The 14,177-nt window shown below is 33.1% G+C and overlaps 2 pseudogenes; both read right to left on the reverse strand.

Moving 5' to 3' along the window:
- Positions 1-6,765: 6,765 nt before the first annotated feature.
- Positions 6,766-9,702, reverse strand: LOC114744562 (uncharacterized; annotated as a pseudogene).
- A 944-nt stretch (positions 9,703-10,646) lies between these two features.
- On the reverse strand, positions 10,647-13,972 carry LOC114744567 (ESX-3 secretion system protein EccA3-like; annotated as a pseudogene).
- Between the last annotated feature and the right edge of the window lie 205 nt (positions 13,973-14,177).

Genomic DNA, 14,177 nt, shown 5'->3' on the forward strand with positions numbered 1-14,177 from the left:
ACCACTAAAATCAAAACATTTCTCTCATTTCGATTTATGCCTATTTGCCACCCAGCAAGCAAAAAGGCTATAGATTGATTAGAGTAATATTTTTAACCCCTTATATAAAAATATGAAATTAAAAAAACCCGAAAAAAAATACATGAATGGATATTGGATAATGAATAAATCATACCCAAAAATAGGAAAAACATGAAGGGTGATTTTCTCTCGACAATCATTTTTATCCATTTAGTTTATATTGTGATTTGAATTGAGTAACAGATAGTATAAGACCCATCTCAATTATCCATTTGTAATTCACAATTAATAAATCCCAGTGATTGATTGCTTTAATGTAAATGTGTTTTATAAAAAAAATATTTTAAAGTAATATATACTTAGTTGGCACAAAAATTAATATACACTACCTCTTATCCTAAATATAAAATCTATTTTATAGTGTAAATTATACTATAAAATGAGTCTTATATTTTGAACGGGAGGAGTACTTAATTTTCCTACTATCATTTTCAACGTAACTCTCTAGAAATATTTATGTCCTTTTTCATTTTTTCTAGTGAGGTGTCATTTTAATTTTTCAGTCGCAATAATTAAATGAGTGCTATTCAAATCTCAAAGAGACAAGGGATGAACTATGATTCTAGTTGTCCTCTTAATAAATAAAAACTGACCAGTAATACATTTTCTCGTGGATTCTTGGCGACAGCCTGCCAGAATTAGGAGCGGGGTATCAAAGTCAAAGTACTACATGTATTTACAGAGCATAGAGAGCATTTTCCCCCTCTCAATATAGGTCAGCCCGTTAACTTTATTATATCAATCTAAAATTTCGTTCCTAATTTATTACTTCTCCATTTTTTTAATATAAACTTAATTATTAAATTAATTTTAGTTCTAAATATAAGAGTCATTTTTCATATTTATCAATTTTTTCTAAATTACCCCTATGGATACTCGCTCAATCATAATCAAGTAGAAGAAGAGGGGGTATTAAGAAAGATAATTATGGTATTTTAGGAAAAACATGTCATATTTTGTTATAATTAACTAACTTATCTAATTTTTTAATCTAATCAAATTAGTTAAACAAGTCTTATATTAAAAACCGAAGAAATATTATGTATATGGTTTTATTCTTAGAAAATGTACATATTAAATGGGATAAAGTTATAAAGTTGTTAAATTTTAGGATATAATTAATTAGGTTTGAAGTATTTCTTTCTAGTTAAACATGTTGAAAACTAACTTATAAATAAAACTAGAGGATTACCATATAGAGTACTACCTCCAATGTTTAATATTACCTCCGGTCCTAATTATAAAATTTTATTTGTAAACTACAAACAAAATTTTATAATTAGAACCAAAAGTAGTATAAAACATAGTGGACTAATTTGAAGAGGCTAAGAAAACTAATAAATTATTTAATTATACGATATGTTATATGATTTTTCTAAAATACTTATGTGTATTATTAAATTATATATCAGTTTAGTTTATAAGTTAGGCAAATTAGTAAAAAATAAATAAATAAAAATACTTTAAAAAGTAATTTATTTATTTTTTTAACTTTTTCAAACTGGATTTTATGTTAATGACATGATGTAGTATTAAATAAGGGTAAAAGTCAAAAGTGATTAAGTTTTAAGATTGTGCTTATGAGTTTCAAGGCTTCTCTTGATTTCAACTAAACATATTATACATGCTTTAAAAATAGGATTAGAAGACTGTAGAACAGTACCATCCTGTGCCCTTTTTATAAGAATCATTTTATCAGATCACATAGATTAAAGTGTTAATTATAATTGATTAAAGAGAATAAATATGTAAAAATTATAAATTTTTTCCCCAAAAATACCCTTATACTTATTTTTAGGGTAAAGGCAGTACTATAAAAGAGAGAATAAAGAAATAAATTAATAATGCTTTAGAAAATGAGATAATAAATATATTAAATATTAAAATAGGTAATTCATAAGGACAAAATAGGAAACTAGCTAAGAAAATTTGAAACATCTTGCAAATATTTTATACAAATAGATGTTTCAATTACTCCCTTGGATGAGTAAGTTAAGATTAGATTTAGTCCTAATATAATATTTTAATTCAATTTATTTCTTATATTTATTATTTTTTAAAATTAATTTACTTAATGTATAAATTGATATATAATCTAATATTATATTGGATATTTTAAAGAGGTAAACTGGCAATGTAATATTTGTTGTAATTGACTAATTCATTTGAATTTTTTAATGTATTATAAGTGCTATTATGTTAAACGCCAGATACAAAAAATAATAAGGATTGCATCAATTATCATCAATATAATTACTTAGAAACAAGAATTTATGTTATTTTACTGATAATTCAATTGCAGTTTCGTTTAGAAAACCCAGAGATTATGTGAATTTGCGTGGTTAAATAAATAAATTTGACCAGTAATTATGAATTGTGAATCATCATTTGTGTGATGGTAAGCACAAGCAGATTTGAAGTTGAACTTAAATTAAAAAAATAAAAAATAAAAAAGAGTCAAGTGGCAAAGCAATCAAATTTCACATCAAAATGTCAATAAATAAGAGTTTGTCGCATTTACCAACTCAATTATTGAGAGGAAAAATCAAAGGCAGTCCATTAATAATTGTATGTTGGGGTCATTTTCTGGTTCCACAAACACAGCACTTTGTTTTTATGCATGCTTCTGTTATAGTACCACATTATTATTCAGCTTTCCTCATGCAACTTTCTATCCTCAATGTAGTAGGACCATGTAGTCCTTACTCATATTTGTAAGTTTATAAGTTGTAACACATTTTTCGCATGCTAAGTAATACTATCTCCTGTACTTAATATAAGATCTTGTTTAACTTTTATTTTGGTCCTAAATATAAGATCTCAATTCATTTTATCTCTCATATTTATATACTTTTTTCCAAGACAGTTCTTCTAATAATAGTAGTTCCAACAAATATACTTAATTAGTAAGGATATTTTAGGAAAGACAACACCTATTTATTACAAATAACTAACTTAACTTATTTTTTTTTAATATTTTCAAATTAGCCAATCAGCTCTTATAATTAGTATCGAAGGTAGTACATTAAATTGGCCAGATTTTTCAATCTTATCCTTATTAAATTTTTCTTTTAATATTTACCGATCATTCTCACATTTCTCTCTTCTTTCTCTCTCTTCAATAAGAATTAAATAAAGGCAAATTTAGAAAACAGAAATTAAATATACTGTAAGAGATTTACATTTAAAACTGAAACTTTTTTTCCAATAAGTGACTTATATTTAAAACCAAAATTTTTCTAAACAAATGACTTCAGTCCAAAGTGGTATATTACACATCAACGTCTTCAACATATTACCCTCATTAATTTCCTTCTCATTTAAGACTTAATTATTAGAAATTCCACTTAGAAATTAGGACCATTTTTCTTCTTTTTTGGCAGAGACTATATATGGACCATATTCATCATCACTCATCCGAGTTTGCTTTGTTTCTTTGCCTTTGTATTCTTTTTGCTTTTGTTTTTCCCAAAAGCTTACTGGGCCATTCAAACAAGCACTGTATATGGTAACTGGATTCTTAGTTGGATTGATTGAGAGCTCCCGAAACAGACCTTTTTGTGCATTCTGGCTATCAGTCTGTCACTGCGTCTGCATCATTTTCTTTACTTTATTCAGAGTTTGTGTTTGATTTTATGTTTGAAAATTGAAAAAATCTATAAAAAGAAACTTTAAAATTTTAAAATTCCAAATCAGAAATGACTATTAAAATATGTTGTTATTTGCTTTTTAAATATTATCTATTGTTGTTAAAGTATAATAAACAAGACTGATTTGAAATTTAAAGGTTTTTTTTTTGAATTCTCCCTTGAAAATGACGCTATTTACAATTTTGATTATATGTATATAATGTTCAGCTTCGATCCTCTAACTTTACATTTTTTAATATAAATGATTAATTTTCCAATTGATAGTTCGGAGACTTTTTTTATTATTTTCTTGGAATAAAATTGTAAGTTTGATTAAAAAGCATAAAATCTGGATTATAGAAATCAGATTATAAGCTTAACGCCTAACTCCTTTTGAAAATAGTGGTATTAGCATATTGGACTTTATTTAGTTAGTTTCAGTTTTAAAACAAAACTGGTCAACTTTGAAAATAATATATTGTATTAATTACTCCCTCCTATTATTTTTATAAACTTCAATTCTTTTAAAGAAGTCGTACAGAAAAAAAAAACTCATTTCATCCTATTTATAAGTCTTTTTCAATATATTTGACTAAAATAAAGAAAAATTTTAAACCCTATTAATTTTGTATTAAAATTTAACAACTCCAACCTCATCCCATTTAACATATAAACTTTTCAAGAAAATAATGATTTAATCTACATAATAATAAATAAAAGATAAAATATTATATTTATGTTACAAATTTAATAATGTGATTTATAAATAGGTAAAAAAAAAAAGTTTCTCCTTATGCATTATAAGTAGAACCAAAAAGAAGTTTGCATAGAACTAGGTTCTTTATACTTATGCGTCCATCAAGCTTGTGTGTTGAGAAAGCTGATTAGTGTAAGAATTAGCTTGTAGTAAGCATTAATTAGCTTTCATGTTAGATACACTTCGGTCTTTATTAAGTTGCTTGTAAAAAAATTATTTTTTAATTTTATTCTTATTTAATTTTTATTCGAAAGATAAAAAATGGAAATAGGTGTGAGAATGATTTGTAATTGTAAATATTGAGAGAAAAATTAATAAAAGTAAATTTAAAAAATTTATTAATTAAATACATTTATTGATACTTAAAAATACTCCTCTGATCCTATTTATAGGATAGAAAAATATATTTTTTGGTCCTATTTATAAGGTAATGAGAGATTTTTTTTGTATGAATATACAATTTTACCTCTCATTTATTATTATATTGACTTTATTTATATGAAGTATAATGTATATTAAATATGGATAAAGTTAGGAAGTTGTTAAATTTTAAATGAGAGTCAATAAAATTTAAGTTTTTTTTTAGTTTGTATAAAACATACTGAAAGTGTCTTATAAATAGGATGAAACCAGACGAGTAAGTTATAAGAACTCATAATAAAGATCGGAGTAATTTACAATGAGTATTAATGATGGATGCTGATATTGATATGTGATACGTTTTTCATTTGGTTAGAGCAGAGGCAGCATGAGGAGGAGGGAAGGTGATTGGAATGTATTGGAGGAAGGTAACGGCGGATGATTGACTCCGCAGTTATGCAGTATTTTTTTTCTTTTTTTTGACGGATCCGCAGTTATGCAGTTAGCTCTTGACTCTTGACTAAAGGGGTGTTTGGCATTCTCAAAACCGCAGTTTCAGAAGCACTTTTTCGCAAAACGAGATAACCTCCTCCACATATTTGTTTCGTAATTCGTAAAAACACTTCTGAAATTATGATTTGGTTTCTATCCAAACACCCCTAAATAGTCAATGTCATTGAAAGCCGTGACACATGCATCGGAAATCCCCCCAACTCTGAAATTATAATTATTCCCCTCGAATTCGCTAGGATTATTATTATTATAAGAACTACCTTAGAAAAAAATAAATAAATACGAGAGATAAAATAGATTAAAATATTATATTTAGAATAAAAATAAAAATCAAACGAGTTCTTATATTAAGCGTTATAAGTAATAGTTACTTTCTGCGTTACCAAGTGTGTTATTCTGAGCTTAACAGCCCGTGTTCTTTATTTCCACTGGGACCATAGGAACTCAGGAAGCTCCAAAGAAGAAAGAAGCTTCGGCAATATCTTAAATTTAGTACTAAAATAAGGATCGTTCATGTTCTTGTCAACTGTTAACCAGAGGCCATGAATGATTTCTACTGCAATTTGATTCCTCTCACCAACTACAACAGATTTCTTGGCTGCATCTGCTCTCGCCTTTGTTCTTGATTCAAGTCATTCAACCCACTGCTCAAATATACTATTCAGAGATAAAAAAATCTCGCCAAGAGAATAACTCTAAGCTAGAACAGCTTCAAATTTCTGGGAAATAGAAGAACAGAGGAGGGGGGAAAAAAACTAACACATGCTCCCTCGCGCTCGAGAGGCCCAAATATAGACATCACAGTCTTCTCTCTCTCTCTCTGTGTCAAACTTCACACACTCGTAACTTGGGCTTGGCCCATTACAGGTGGGTACAATAGTACGGGTCCATCAATCATCAACTTTCTGGACAACATTTTCACAGCAATATTATATAACCATATGCCAATATTGAGTCTAGGAAAAATAGCTAATTACTCACACGAATCAAAGTAGCTATATTCCGGTCAAATAAAAAAAAAAGTAGCTATATTACCTCCAATAGGAAGATACTCACTTCTAGCGAATACACACACACACACACAATCACGTGCTTAAGCATGCATGACCTTGGTCCGTGGCCAGAGAGAATTTAGAAGGAGAGAAGCGAAAATCACAGTTCACGCCCACATGCAAGTTCATCCACTGGGTGGGCTCGAGAGTAACCTCCAAGTCGCGTCAGAAAATGTCCAGTAATACATTCCTTTACACCCACTCTAAGCCTCTAACCATATATTAATTACAAATTACTTGCGTTAGTAATCTACACAACTATATAGCAACTTGCAGCTAACTGATATTAGTGTCCTACTGGTGAAAGTTTTTTCACTTTCACTTGTACACTCACGGGTTCCATTCAGTAGTCACACGCAGCAACAACAGTATATTGCAACTTGTAACCCTCATATCAATGCATAAATTGGAACACTGTAACAGATAAGATGGAGTGGGTTATTCAAGTCTGTCCAAGAAAAATTTTCATATTTACACTGGCGGGCCAGAAGATTTGTTCTTTAAGTTATTATGAACACTTATAGTTGAACAATTGTATCATTATCAGCTAAACATTACGCAAAATACTCAAGAAGTTCTGTGCCAATTTGTGAGACCCAATCAACAGAAGTACGAAAGAAGAGTTCCCAAAACAAAAGATCCAATGCCAGGACTGATGAAAATATGAGCCATGCCAGTGTTTGATAGCGGTTCCATGGCCAACCTGAGACTTGAGCCATTGTCTTGAGAAATGGAAATGAACTTGTATTTAGATTCCTTTTCTTTATGGACCACGCCGTAATCCACTGCACACGACCCGGGTCTAGGTCGAATTGCTCCCTTAATCTCCTCCCCAGATCAGGCATGTGACCACCCCCATAGAGTATTGCAATCCTATTGTGTCCCTCCTGAATTGCCTTTCTCAGGGAGTCTACTGCGGCTTTATTCCTCTCACCAATTATAACAGATTTCTCCTCTACATCTGCTGTCACCTCTGTTAACCTTCACAACAATATTTTTGGCATCAATGACCAAAAAGATAAAGGAAGATTGAGGTATGAATCAGAAGCAAATGATGGCATATATACTCACTCAGTTGCTAGCCTCTTTGCAAGGAAGAACTTAATTGCAGCACCAAAATCAAGGCTTGACAACGCCTCTATTTCAGGATACGCTGATGCTTGACTTCCGGCATCTGCACAGACGCTTCCAATGATAAAAAGGCCAACGAGAGGCATAGGAAGTACGCGAGAAGCCCATAAAAGCTTGGACCTCCATGAACCAAGATCTTCTGGAACAGAAGAAGCCGGCTGCAACATTGCCTTTGTGGATCTAAGAGTCATATCTCTTGCAAAAGAAAAGAAGCTTTCACCTTTTTCAAGCTGAAACAAAAGGACATATTTTTATTATTTGAACAATGGAAGAGAATAGAGTGCGAGTGGCAAATTTTCGGGGAATGCAAAAGGAACATAAAGATTGACAGATTGTTCAAGACAGATTTCACACCCATTGCTAGCTAAAAATAAGTTCATCCCTCCTTTAGATAAGAAAACTCAGGAACCAAAATAGTGAGAGCAATATATGCAATCCCCAAGCACTGTATTAAGAGTAGGCTCCACTATGTAAGTCAGAAAAATGAAGGGCCCAACCTGGAGCAATTTGAAGGTCTCATAGTCAAGATCTGCATGGTACCAATTTCAGCTTCGTAACTCAGAGAGTCTAATTGGAAGTCAAGCATGAGAATTTGAGCCATCCATCGCTGGATGCATCCCAAGATGTTTATACCCTTAGCGCCGGAGCCTCTCACCCTTGCTTTAGGGATAGTGTTTCTTCTACTTTCTATACTTTCCCTGCTAGCTACCATTTCATAAAGTACGCAATCATAGGATTCAAGTAAATTTTGGAGGGCTGTAAAATACCTGTTTGAAGAAATCAGGAGCACCAAAATTAATTATTTCTCAAGATAGAACATAGATTAAGTCGGAGCAACTAAAAATACTAGTGACTCTTGATAAATAAATTAAAAACAGTCAAAGACAAAGAAACCAATTCTGTCACCCCCAAAAAAAAAAAAAAAAAAGAAATCAATTCTATCAATACTTCGTTAGTGCAAAGGAATTCGCCTCTTTATCTTTAAAGATACTCTTTAGTCATTTATGGCAACTGGATGTCAAATGATGGAATTAATTTGGAAGAAGTGATAATTTTGTTTACCCAACTCATTATGAGTTACCTACCACATTTTGTAGTCAGACAGTAGAGGTATCTTTAAAAATCAAGCTAATACGATGTGCATAGTAGACCTATGATTGACATGAGTAATGTCACACTAACTCCTAATGTTAGACTGCATTTAGATAATGATAAATCTAAATTCCTCCTCACACATGAACCTTCTAAAGCGAAATTTTTTGTGTGACATTGTTTATCTCATCACTATTTGCCAGGGATAAATAAGAGAAGCCTTCATTTGCCGAAACCTCAACATCTACCATCCTTTATCAGCAACAGGACTCCATAACTTTCCATTATTCTTTTAGATTACAAATGTCATATGCACTTCATTTTTCTATGTCAACTACTAATCCGACAATCCCACAAGGATAAGCTGCTTTCAGAACTAAAAAACAAAAAATTGGGAAGCTAGACAGACTTACTCCTTATCTGCGATGTGAATTGTTGAAACTAAATCAACCTACACCACCAGATAGTGCAAAAGATAATACACAATAAATCAGTTCATTCAAAAAAGAAAAAGAAACGAAAAAACCATCGTTGAGCAATGGAAAAGTCTTAGTTCGCACCTGAAAAAAAGGGTACAATAGAGACCATGGGAATTTCTTCCTGTAGCTCACTATTGCCGTCTGCAACTCTCCACTCCCTCCATCGATTCCTCGCTTGAATCTCAGGAAATCCGCCATGGAGGCGTTTTGCCAGAACTTATCCGCAGACTCATCTTCTACAACTTGTTTGGAAGAAGAAGCTCTGACAATTAAGGAAAACGGAAGAGAAGTGTAGAGTGAAGAGAACTGAAACGGGGGTCTAGTAAATTTAAGGCCTCGTCTAGAGGAATGGACGGTTCTGATTCTAATGGAAGTGGAAGTAGAAGGGGAATCGAGATTGGAAATCGAAGGAAACGAAGATGAAGAAGGGATTACAGATAAAGAAGTAAGCACCATTCTTCTTCTCTCCCAAAGGTAAGAGAAGGAGGCGTTCGGATAGCCAGAAAAATTGGAACTTTTTTCGGTCCTCGAAGATCCTTTCCCTCGTAAATTACTTTAATTACGGTTAACTGTCGATTTGTTTGGTTGGGTTCCTTACGCACTCTTCTTGCTGCCTATGTCATAGAAAACAAATCTTGTAGGTCTTAACAACTTTAGGCTCGTACGCAATGTCCCGGTTCTTCCAATAATTAGGGACCAGAAGATGATTGTTCTTCCAGATTCCTGCTCCACTAAACTACATAGAATTCATCGGGGAACTATTTTATAACAACATCAATTTTAAGCATGTTTGTTTTCGTTACAAACTTGTCTCATTTTTAATTCTTATTTTTTAGGAATTTTTAAAATAGAAGTTAATACTTATATTTCAACCACATCCTCAGCCCTCAACAATGAATTTTTTTTTTAAATACATAAATAATTTAAAGTAGATATTTTCTTGCTTTATATATTAGCGTCCTCGTTTCGTATCTCCAAGTTTGACCCCAACCATTTTCTTCATTTCTTTTCTACAAATTAGATTCCAACTAAAATTTTCGTGCTTTCCCATCTTATCACTTCTTCTCACATACTCTTCACAATTAACTAGATTGTAGGTTCATATTTCCAAAAGTATAAATATACATCGTAACATAGAAAATTATAATACATTAATTATTAGTTAATATTATACTACCTCCAATCGTTGATATAAGAACTAATAGATTAATTTGAATAGATTAAAAAAATTAATTAAGTTAATTATTTGAAATAAATAAATATTATCTTTCCTAAAATATATGTAATCATGTGTATTAACTAGAATTATCATTTGATAAAATACACATTCAACTACTAAAAAGATTATCTTGAAAGAAAAAATATAAAAGACAAAGTAGATTAAGATTTTATATTTATAATCAAAATAAAAATTAAACTAACTTTATATTAACGATTAGAAGTGGTAATACAATAAAATAACAAAGAAGCATACATATAAATTAAAATTAAACCAGGCATGACGGGGGAAATTACCCTTCGCCAAGATAAAGAAAATGTTGAATTTTCCGAGTAAGCACAAACATCAAGAGATTTATTGCTCACTTGAGAAAAATAAATCAGTTACAAAGAATACAATGGATGATGCAAATAAAGCAAAGGGCACAATAAGCCCAGCCTATATATACTACAACATAATCAATTACAAAACTAAAGATACAAAAGAATTTCCACAATAATCGGCAGCATCCAACTGTATGAATGGATATGTATGCTGAAATATTCCTCTTCAAAATATTATCAGATTTCAGAATATGTCGCTTACTGTGATAATATGCAAAGTCCAGCTTCTAAATCTACCAGTGTGATGGTAAGAAGTTCTTCTGTATCTATACAATCAAAGCTAAGCCTGAGATCCAAATTTTCCTAGCATTAACAACATAGTGTCCACCAAACCCCCATTCATTTCCTCGCGTTGCTTTTCTGTTGTTTCCCTTTCTATCAATGCTGATACAGCTTCTACACTGCAAGAGTTATGCAGCTTGAATCCATACAGCAAGCTTTCTGCTGCTTGATTTCTCATCTTGATGTGGAGGATTTCCGCTAGTTCGGCCGAATTGAAGTCGTTAAAATGGAAGAACTTGGTCACCCGCCTGCAGAAACCTTCATTTGAAGCGATCACTCGCTTCATTGGTTCACTGTATCCTGCAAAGATAACCACGATTTTTCCAGAGTCCATGACAGACATAATCTCCTCTAAGGCTTCCAATCCATAGTCCTTATCATCTGCCTTCTGCATTGGTATCAATCTATAGGCTTCATCCACAAATAGGATTCCCCCTTCTGCTTCTTTTATCTGTATAAAATTGGGCGATGCATGGTGGTCAGGTTTGATTTCTAAAAGAAGTATGCAATTAAGGATTTCAAAGCCAGTACCATACCTTCCTCCTGGTCTTTGGACCGGTATGACCAACAAACTCTCCAACCAAATCAGTTCGTTGTACCTCAGTCACTTTATCAGTTGGTAGAATTCCGACCATATGGAGTAATTTACCAAGGATCCGAGCTACCATTGTTTTACCTATTGAATATAACAATCAACTTCAATGACTAGAGGAAACAGTACAAAGAAAAATGAAATATAACCGAGTAAGTGCACAATGAGAAGGCAGCCAAGATTGATACAGCATTATTTCCATTATATATACGGTTAGATCATTGAAGAATGAAATCAATCTAAAATGTCATGCACTCACATGCACTGAAATCAATCACCAACAGTTAAAAAAACAATTAAAAAGAGAAGTACTAGGTTGTCGAGCTGTTTTTAGCTTCCAAACATGGAATTGATGAGAAAGGGCTACAATGGCATAATATCATGGGCTAAAAGAGAAAACAAGGATATATATAACTTCTGAGTAAGATATCTTTCCAACACAGGTTACATGTGAAAAAGTACATCTCAGAAAAATCTATAATGAATAACCTGTTCCAGGATTTCCAAGGAAGGCCATATGTGGGGGTCTTCTGGGGCCAACTTGCAGACCAAGCGCTCTACGTCTCTCATCCAAAAGCATCCCCTTTGCCCACTTTCTCAATTGTACTTTTAAATCATGTAGCCCCACAACATTTGCAATTTCATTTTCAAGCTCATCCATTTTAACTTTGGATTCACCGCATGCTTCAATAGCCCGTCTCCTTCTCTGTTCTTCAAGATGCTGCTGTAAAAGTCCCCTAAGTTTCTTACTTTCAGGGCCTTGAGAAAGGTGATTTAAAGGAGTCATCCCCTCCTGCAATTCATAGCTTTGAGAATCAATCAAAACCTTTCAAAAAGATGAAAATATAACTTTGAAACATCAATGCACATTTACTACATTGTCCTTGGCACTGCAATCAGCATTGTACTCAAGCAAGGTTTTCACAGTTAAGCACTCTTCAGCCCGTAGAGAGTACCAGACGGCAAGATGTAGAGGCGTCATACCGTTCTGCAAGAGCACACACAGGGGGGAAAAAAAGAGTCAGATAGAACATTTAAACAATTCATTTATTGCTTTTGACCTGGAGCAGGGTTAAGCTTTGCACAGAATTCCAAGAAAAAAGGAACAGAAGAAAGACGAAAAAAGGATATGGCAGCAGGCAAGCAGCTCAAAACCATGGCATGGCCTGGGTGGCTTAGGAATCATGTTTCTACAGTAATATCGTGTGTGCGTGTTGGGGGGGGGGGTATTAAATAAGAGAGGTGACAAGAAAATTCACATTTGCTTTAGCTTCAATAAAAGCACCATGAGCGAGAAGTAACTTCGTCGCTTCATTGCATCCATTCTTTGCTGCCATGTGCAATGGTGTCTCTCCATACTACAAAAACAATGCAGAAAAACTTCTTAGGAGAACATTCACTTATACTCAAGACCATAAAGCTTGACATTTAAACAAGAAATTTAAGAAAAATTATTATCCGGTTCCTACCATATTCTTGGCCTCCAACTCAACTTTATCAGGTCCTTGCCAATTGAGAAGAAATTTAACTACATCAGTCCTATTGTGGCCAGCAGAAACATGAAGTGGAGTCTGAGCCATCTGCATCAAAGATAGGTTGGATCCTCAGACATGAACTAGGAAGACGACAGGAGTGGACATATGGAATCCAATAAAGTGAAGACCATATAGCCAAGCGATATAGTTCAATCTCACAAGTCAAGCATCGGGCTCTTTAAAATTTTATTACACGAAGATTCATAATTGTAAGTTAAGGAATGATAGACAGTTCAGTGAATAAATTTAAAAAAGCTCCGCACCGGAAACAGCTGACTCAGCTTTGATCAAGATGTCTTGCCCCAAGTGGCTTGCAATCAACATCATCGATGTTGATAGCATATTCAACGCGCAAAGCATTATATTCATCTCACATTTTCCTTTTGATTCTTAAACTTGCTGGCGAATTTTAATAATGCCAACCCTACGCTCAGAAATCATAACCAAGGATTACAAGGTACCGCATCCAAACTGTCATTTCTCAGCTGGACTTTTATGCCGTACCAAGTAGATCTGAATTCATTTGCATAGTAAATCCCCAACCGACACAAAAGCAAGCATTATAGAGGACAAAAAAAGAATCTTTCTAATCCAGAATTCTCATACAACAAAATCAAAGAAAACTTTGGTCCAAAAAGGAAAATGGTGAAATGGTGGAAAAGCAATGAAGAGAAGTAAAATGAGATCTTACAACAGGGTTTCTCTCGTTGAGGAGAGACGGGTTGTCTCGAAGTAGCCTCTGGAAGGCAGCAAGGTCCCCGGAATGAGCGTAGGCATGGATGGTGGCCGGCTTAGCAGATCTTAGCCGTTGATCCTGAGACTTCTGCATCTTGAATGCGAAGGAACAACGGCAGAATTGGGAAATGCAAGAGAGAGAGAGAAAAACGAGAATGAAAGTCAAAACAAGTTTTGGATTTTCTTATCGGGGTTTGAGTCTTCGGACGCGAGTGTGAGAATATGGAGGAAATTCGAAATCCCCCACGCCCGACTCTTGCGTTCCAAATCTTGTTTACACTGCCCTCTCGGCCTATCATATTCCTTCCATTTCTATATTACTCCTTGCAGAAGCATT

Source organism: Neltuma alba, unplaced genomic scaffold, assembly GCF_004799145.2.
Source record: "Neltuma alba isolate B1F8T4 unplaced genomic scaffold, ASM479914v2 tig00004380_pilon, whole genome shotgun sequence".
NCBI lineage: Eukaryota > Viridiplantae > Streptophyta > Magnoliopsida > Fabales > Fabaceae > Neltuma > Neltuma alba.